We start from the raw sequence: 9,346 nt of genomic DNA, 5'->3' as shown, positions 1-9,346 counted from the left end.
GTTCAGGCCATGATATATTGCATCCCGACAATCAAAAGGTATGGAGGTGTGCAGGGAGGGGTTAGATGGTGCATCTACATTGGTTGGGACCATATTAAACATAAAGCAGGATGACCATGTGCGCTGGTGTGAGTTAACCCCAGGGAGGCAGGGGATGCGAATTACCATAGGTGCGTTCAGTCCATGATATCTTGCACCCCCCACAGTCAAAAGATATGGGGGTGTCCAGGGAGGGGTTAGATGGTGCATCTACATTGGTTGGGACCAGATTAAACATAAAACAGGATGACCACGTGCGCTAGTGTGAGTTAACCCCAGGGAGGTAGGGGATGCGACTTACCATAGGTGCGTTCAGGCCATGATATCTTGCACCCCCCACCATCAAAAGGTATGGAGGTGTTCCGGGAGGGGCTAGATGGTGCCTCTACATTGGTTAGGACCAGAGTAAACACAAAACAGAATGACCACTTGTGTCAGTGTAAATTAACCCACAGGAAGGCAGGGGATGCGAATTACCATAAGTGTGTTCAGGCCATGATATCTTGCACCCCCCACAATCAAAAGGTATTGCGGTGTCCAGGGAGGGGTTAGATGGTGCATCTACATTGGTAGGGACCAGAGTAAATATAAGACAGGAAGATCACTTGTTTTAATGTGAATTACCCCAAGAGAAATAGGGGATGCAAATTACCATAGGTGCGTTCAGGCCATGATATATTGCACCCCCACGATAAAAAGGTATGGGGGAGTCCAGGGAGGGGTGAGATTTGACATCTACATTGATTGGGACCAGATTAAACATAAAACAGGATGACCACATGCGCTAGTGTGAGTTAACCCCAGGGATGTAGGGGATGCGACTTGCCATAGGTGCGTTCAGGCCATGATATCTTGCACCCCCCACAATCAAAAGATATGGGGCATCCAGGAGGGGTTAGATTGTACATCTACATTGACTAGGACCAGATTAAACGTAAAACAGGATAACCACTTGCACTAGTGTGAGTTAACCCCACAGAGGTAGGGGATGCGGATTACCATAGGTGTGTTCAGGCCATGATATATTGCATCCCGACAATCAAAAGGTATGGAGGTGTGCAGGGAGGGGTTAGATGGTGCATCTACATTGGTTGGGACCATATTAAACATAAAGCAGGATGACCATGTGCGCTGGTGTGAGTTAACCCCAGGGAGGCAGGGGATGCGAATTACCACAGGTGCGTTCAGGCCATGATATGTTGCACCCCCCACAGTCAAAAGATAAGGGGGTGTCCTGGGAGGGGTTAGATGGTGCATCTACATTGGTTGGGACCAGATTAAACATAAAACAGGATGACCACTTGTGTCAGTGTAAATTAACCCACAGGAAGGCAGGGGATGCGAATTACCATAAGTGTGTTCAGAGCATGATATCTTGCACCCCCACAATAAAAAGGTATGGGGGTGTCCCGGAGGGACTAGATGGTGTCCAGTTCCGAGTCCACCTCCCCTTTCTCCTCACCTGACTCCTCCGATGTACGTACACAAGGATCGGTTTCAAACTTGCCTGGCTTCTCCTTAGTCCTTGGAACCCTGCTTTTCTGTGTTCTGGCCTTCTTTTCGTGAAGATAAGGTCTGGCCCCTCCGGAGGCCACCGTGACAGAAGAGTGGACCTATCACCGGGGAACCCCGGGGGGCCAGCCTCAGTTCTAGGGAAAAAGCCCGAAGGCGGAAAAAACCCTAGTCCATAGATGGGTTCGGAAGGTAGGTCCTTTAGATGGTTCAGAACTATAATTTGCAGTTCCAAAATGTCAGGGGTGATGACGTAGAGAGTGAGTTTGAAGGCAGGAATCAAAGATGCAAAAAGCAAGGTACGGAGTAAAGGGGTAGCTGACCCTGAGATAAGGGTAGAAAGGGAAAGTATAGAAAAGGGAAAAGGGAAACAGTAATTAGAAAGGGCTACTGTACCAAAGTCTCAAGTAGTCTGAAGCAGCGCTAACCCCCTGCGGCGAAGCGGAAAGGAACAACTCGCCAGAGGGTATTACGCCGAGAAGGTAGACAAAGGTAGACAAAGGTAGAAAAGTAATAAAGGCTTGAGAAACGCCGCGGCGACCAGCACAGCGCTTCCGTGTTTGTAAAAGAAAGAAGTACCAGTCAGAAGGGTTGAAGGAACAGCCGATAGCAAGTCCAGTAAGAAAGCTCCTGTTTCCGGACGCGGAAACACAGTGCGAGAAGCACCCTCGCGGCCGGAGTCCCAGGTTGAAGTAAGGTAAGTGGAAGTTTAGAGCAAAGAAAGAAATAGCGAAGCGGAAGGGTACCGCAACAGATGTAACAGCTGCACTCTGTAGCGAATACGGAGATAATAGAAAGGTAAGGAATAGGGATAAAGGGAAGGAACCAGGGGAAATGAGGACTAGGAGGTATACCCAGGAAGGCGATAATCCAAAGTCGGAGCGTTGAGAGAGAGTGAATAACAGATACAACGCGCCGAAAAGTGGGCGGAGCCGGATTATATACGCTCAGCGTATTGATGGGCGCCATGTTGGGTGAGGACTAGACCGATCACCGGTGGAACCGCCAGCGATACCAATGTTTCCAATCTTGGGTCCTGACAGATGGTGCCTCTACATTGGTTGGGACCAGATTAAACATAAAACAGGACGACCAGTTGTGTTAGTGTGAGCTAACCCTAGGGAGGCAGGGGATGCGAATTACCATAGGTGCGTTCAGGCCATGATATATTGCATCCAGACAATCAAAAGGTATGGGGATGTGCAGGGAGGGAATAGATGGTGCTTCTACATTGGTTGGGACCAGATTAAACATAAAACAGGATGACCACGTGCGCTAGTTATGTTATTTTGCATTTATATAGTGCCTTATGTACCATTGGTATGATCTCAAGGCGCTTGTAGGTTGAACGCCCTCGGGAACCGAAGTTCGAGACAGTAGAGAGAGAGAGAGTCATAAGTTGCATGTGAGTGCCGGATATGTGTGCAGCAGGTGCGGCATTCGTGTGATCGCTGCTTCTTAGCGGTAGGTGTGGTGGTTGGGAGATCAAGAGTATGTGTTTGTTCTGGCAGGTTGTTATCCAGACCGATTCTGGCTGCGTTAGGCCTGAGGAGAACACCTAGGCTGGAGGGTTTGTAACTAGCTGTGTTTAGCTAGGATGATGGGCTGTATGCGGCAAGTGATGTTGTGAGAACAGCTATACTGAATGGTGTCATTGTATCGCTGTGTTCTAGTTGAGTGGTGGTGTATAGAAGAGAGTAAGCATGGAGATGTGATATGGTGGTTTACCTTAGGTGTTTGAGATTGAGCACACTCCGACCGTTCCGCGCACTCCAGCCGTTCCATGCACTCCAGCCGTTCCACGCACTCCAACCGTTCCAATGCACTCCAACCGTTCCAACGCACTCCAACCGTTCCATGCACTCCAACCGTTCCATGCACTCCAACCGTTCCAATGCACTCCAACCGTTTTATGCACTCCAACCGTTCCATGCACTCCAACCGTTCCATGCACTCCAACCGTTCCATGCACTCTAACCATTCCAATGTACTCCAACCTTTCCAATGTACTCCAACTGTTCCAATGCACTCCAACCATTCCAATGCACTCCAACCGTTCTATGCACTCCAACCGTTCTATGCACTCCAGCCGGTCTATGCACTCCAACCGTTCCATGCACTCCAACCGTTCCATGCACTCCAAACGGTTCCATTCACTCCGTTTTATGTACCCCAACCATTTTGTGCACTCCAGCCATTCTATGCACTCCAACCGTTCTATGCACTCCAACCGTTCTATGCAATCCAACTGTTCTATGCACTTTGATCGTTTTATGCACTCTAATCATTTTGTAAGTGTCCATTCCGTGCCCTCTATCTGTTCGATGCATTCCATCCATTGCATGTACTCGCTCAGTTCTATGAACACTATCAGTTCGATCAGTTCTATGTGTTCCATCTGATCAGTGCACTTCGTCCGGTCTATACATCTATACATGTTATCCCTTCATCATCCGGTCTGCTCATTTCCACGTTATCCGTTCTCCATGCATCACCCATCCACCTACTTGACCCGTTCCATTCACCCTGTTTCACCCGTTCCATCCACTTACATCATCCGTTCATCCACTTACATCGGCCCTCATTACGACCCTGGCGCAAAGCGAAAAACGATGGCGGTAAACGATTACCGCCATCGTCTTCCGCTAGGGCCGATTACGACCCGTGACCGTAAACTACGATGTCATTAGCGGCATCGTAGCTAACGCTGCCGCTGACTGCGCCAAGGGCGCGCGCACGCGAACATCCACACCGTACTTAGCGCCATGGCGGAAAGGTACGCGAATGCCGACCCAAGCGGACATGCCCCTAACGCCATCACCCAGACCGTTAAGTACCTTACCGGCATGGTGCTAATTACGCCATCGCGAACCAACCGTAAAGGGCCATGTAAAGTGAATGCAGCTGCCACAGGTGCACAGAAACAGCACAGGTGAAGGCAATACAGACTCAGGAAGTACAAAAATAGCACACCCCACCCCTTCCCGCACCCAGTCACACTCCACAATGATACCAATAGGACTAGCAATGTTGGGGCTGGAGGACCTGATAGCAATGCGAGTGCTACAACAGCAACTTCAACAACAACAACAACAACAACAACAACAACAGGCTGCACAGAGGAGACGCAGGAGGAGAAGGAGGGCAAGGCAGGCCCAGCAAGCCCCACCAGCACAGCCAGTGCCACCACGCAGGCAGCCCCCAATCCCACGCATCAGAGCCAGCCCATTCAACCTCACCGCTGAGCAGATCCACACCCTGTACCGACTGGACCGGGACACCATCACCACCATTGTGGACATGATACACAACGACATCGTCAGCATGATTGAAACACCCACTGCCCCCCCCCCTACTGAAGGTAGTGTCCGTGCTCCACTTCCTGGCCACAGGCAGCTACCAGCACACAGTGGGGCACTTGCATGGCATATCACAACCATTATTCTCGCGTACACTGATGCAAGTGCTCGATGCCCTCCTCAAGCACACAGATGACCACATCTCATTACCACGGTCTGCCCAGGAGGTTGCCAACACCAAAGTGGGTTTCCATGCACTGGCCGGCATACCTGGTTGCATTGGTGCCATTGACTGCACCCATGTTGAATTGGTGGTCCCACATGCCATGGAGGTACCGTACCGCAACCGTAAAAATTTCCACTCAATCAACGTGCAAATGGTCTGTGACTCCAACAGGATCATCACACATTGTTCTGCCAGATTCCCCGGATCAACCCATGATTCAATGGTCCTTCGGAACTCCACAATACCACGCTACATGGAGCGACATGCAGGCCCAAGATCCTACCTACTCGGTGAGTCTAATGTCATGAGCATGGAAATGCAAAGTGGGTGTTGAATGACGTACCAATGCATATTTCATCTGGCAGATACAGGGGGGTGATGCATACGTCACATGGGTGCAACTAGCAGTAGCCAGATCATTCCCTGTGGCAGCACTGACGTCAACAGAGTAGTGTACACATTATGCCTGACCTAATCATCCCAACATGTGAATGAAAGTGTATCCCAAAAACGACACAACCATCTGCAAGTGCATTGTGCAAATTGTGACCGCATTGACCCTAAAGAAAACCACCAACATGCACGTCACCATGCACCAACTACTGAAAGTCCTGTCCCCCACAACTGCGCACAAAGGAGGCACATGACAGACAGGACCATCAATGCACCACTACAAGACCCACAAACTGTCCCCATTGACACCAGTAATGCTCACTGGGGTCATAATGAGCCAGACATCAATGTTGCTATCATGTGAGCTTCAAGCTCACAGGACACGTGCAAGGTCACATGAATGACGGCCTGAACGGACACAGTGGATGGCCATTCACAAGGCAATCGTCCCCCCTGCATTGTGTTTTTGCATGCAAAACAGTACATGAGAGCCATGAACACATACTGGTTGCACAGTGTAAATCCATTAGCACAACTCTAATTGGTGCACAGTAACAGTCGGAATCAAGGCATGGTTGTGCGTCATGTTCACAAATCAATCTCGTTCCTGACACATTCATTTCTCACATTTTACAGGTGATGCGGGCTATCCCCTGAAGAGGTGGCTCCTCACACCAGTGCGGAACCCATCGAACCAGCATGAGGAGGACTACAACCGTGCCCATGCACGTACCCGTGTGGTGATAGAGCAGGCTTTTGGCCTACTGAAGGCACGTTTCCGCTGCCTCAGCAGGTCTGGCGGGGCACTCCTGTACCGCCATGAGAAGGTTGCAAAGATCGTCATGGCATGTGTCATGCTACACAATATGTGCATCAGACGAAACGTGCCTCTGCCCCCTGACGCAGAACCACAACCACCTGATGATGGGGATGATGATGATGGGGATGGGGCAGCACCTCAGGGAGGCAGCGTTGCACAGGAGGGGCATATAATGTCATTGACCGATACTTCTAGCACACACAGCGTGTGTGTAACATATGGATGGCACTTGGGGCACTGTGTGTGTCTGGTATGTCAACACTGTGGACTGTAAAACAATAAAGCACACATACGCAATGAGCAATGTCCACTTATTTCGTTTGTGAGAAATGAAAAAGTGTATTGTTCTTCTGAATAGGTATAACAGAACCCCTCCCCCTCCCCCCTGAACACTCCAACACACCCAATTCCCCCCTCCCCCCTGAACACTCCAACACACCCAATTCCCCCCTCCCCCTCCCCCCTGAACACTCCAACACACCGAATTCCCCCCTCCCCCCCTGAACACTCCAACACACCCAATTCCCCCTCCCCCTCCCCCCTGAACACCCTGCAAACTTGTGACAGTGCCCGTGGTGAAGTGTGTATAGTTTTGCACACTATTGACTGCCCCCTCTCCCGGAACCTGGGGCCCCCCTGCCTGTGCTCCTCAGGGTCCTGGATGACCTGCGAACGGGAGTGGCTTGTGCTGAACTTGCAGCTGAGGATGTACCGCGCTGCTCAGTACGGCATGTGTCAACAATTGTCTGGATGAGCTGGCTCATCATCTGCCGCACTGCAGCAAGTTCGGTGCATATGTCCCTGCTGGCAGTTTGGATGGCAGACCTGATGCCATCAGCACTCCTCTCCATGGCTGCACTGGCACTTCCACATTCTGCAACATGCTGCGTGAGGAGTGTGCCCAGTACTTCCTGCAGGTTGGCAATCTGCTCCAGTGACAGCTGGAAATCTGGCCCAATGGAGGGTGCCAATGGGGGACCAATGGGACTACTCCCATCTTCCCCAACTCCCACTGGGCTTGGAGTTGCTGGCCATGAATTAGCAGGCGATTGGCCCTGGGTGTCATCTCCATGATGGCTGATTGGGGATAGGTGTGGTGAGTGAAGTTGCGTGTTCTGGTCAAGTCCAGTGTCATCCTCCACATCACTATCGGAGCAGGCAGCGATGGCTGCAGTCTCCCCAACAGTACTGCTCCCTGCTGACACATTGCCCTCAGTGGGCAACAGTGGGTGTTGTTGGGCTGCAGGCGCTGTCACGACCCCTTCCTCGGGGGACTTTGCTGCCCTGGCCTCTTCAGCCTGGCGTGGTTTCGGCCTGGGTCCAGCAGAGGTGGATGCATGGTTCCCTTCTCCCACTTTCCTGGCCTTCTTGGCTGGGGTGCTGGTGCTGTCGTCCCTGCCAGTGTCCGATTGCGAGCCTGTGGTGGAGCAGAGGAGGGTGACTGTTATTGATGGTTCAGCGGACATTGAGCAGGCATTGTGAAGAGTGTAATGGATAGATGGTGGAGTTAGTAGCCCGTGATATACAGGTTGTCTCCCTTTAGGTTCGGTTTTGCATGCAGGTGTGTGTCTGCCTACTGTACAGTGTACATGCTGCATGTGCGCAGGGTGTGGCTCATCTGCTGATGTGTTGCGTCTGCCACATTGTGATTGTCACGTGCAAGTGTATCAGGGTGTCTTGCAAGGCTGGATATGAGGCACCTACCTGTGTCTCCAGATGTCGGGGCCCCTCTCTCCATCTCGCCGACACCTTCGATGCACTCAATGCCAATCAGAGAGGCACATGTCTCCTCCCATGGCTGCATCTTCAGTGGGGAGTCTGCTCCCCCGCCAGTTCCCAGGGCCAGGTTACGGTTGGCAGACATAATGCCCCGGACCCTGATCCGCAGGTCCTCCCACCTCTTGCGGCACTGTTTGGAGGTGCGTGGGGTGGTTCCAACAGCACTGACACGTTGTGCCACAAGTTCCCACACCTCCTTTTTGCGGCCTATGGCTGGCCGGGTCATCTCAGTGGAGAAGACAACATCGGCCTTCTCCTGGAGCGTGTCTGCAAGCATTTGCAGTTCCTCACGACTGTAGCGCTCCTGCCGCTGCCTGTCACATGCCTTCTTCACAACTTTCGGCATGGTTGTGTGAGGAAATGGGTGGGTTATGGGAATGACAGGGTTTGAGGGTTGGTCGTGGTGTGGTTGGGTAGGATGGCAATGGATTGTGTTTTTTAAGATGGCCGCTGTGCTGTTTCCCGTTCCGCCGCGATTACGCTATTTCCGGTTCCGCCTAATTGCGGTCACCGCTAATTACGGTGACCGCTGACTACGGTCGGCGCAATGATGGGTGGCGGTAGGTCACCCTGCGCTGTTAACGAGGCCGGTAAGGGCTATTTACGGCATGGCGTAGTTTACGTTACCGCCATGGCGTAATGCTCGTGCGCGATGGGTCGTAATATGGTGCTCTTATCGCCATCGGACCATGGCGTTAACGCTCATTACGCCATGGCGGTAATTTCGATTACTTACCGCCTGGGTCGTAATGAGGGCCATCATCTGGTAATCCACCTAAATCATCCGTTCCACCTACTTCACTCATTTCATCCACATGCTTCTTCCGTTCGACCCACTTCACATATTCCATCCACTTCACCTGTTCCATCCACTTCACCCATTCCATCCGCTTCACCCGCTCCGCCCACTTCACCGGTTCCACCCACTTCCCGGTTCCACCCACTTCACCCATTACATCCACCTACTTCATCCGTTCATCCACCTACTTCATCCATTCTTCACACTTCAATCCGTTTTTCCATACACTTCACCTGTTCCACCTACTCCACCCACTCCAGCCGTTCCACCCAGTTCATCCGTTTCACTCACATACTTCCCCATTCCAAGCCCATATTTTGTGCGTTCCATCCACATAATTCACCCGTTCCATCCACATACTTCATCCGTTCATCCACCTACTTCATCCGTTCCTCCACCTCATTCATCCGTTCTTCACACTTCACCCGTTTTTCCACACACTTCACCCGTTCCATCCACATACTTCACCCGTTCATCCA

The sequence above is a fragment of the Ambystoma mexicanum genome, chromosome 10 (genome assembly GCF_040938575.1).
Source record: "Ambystoma mexicanum isolate Mex_15411 chromosome 10, UKY_AmexF1_1, whole genome shotgun sequence".
Taxonomy (NCBI): domain Eukaryota; kingdom Metazoa; phylum Chordata; class Amphibia; order Caudata; family Ambystomatidae; genus Ambystoma; species Ambystoma mexicanum.
Note: the sequence above shows the minus strand (reverse complement) of the source record.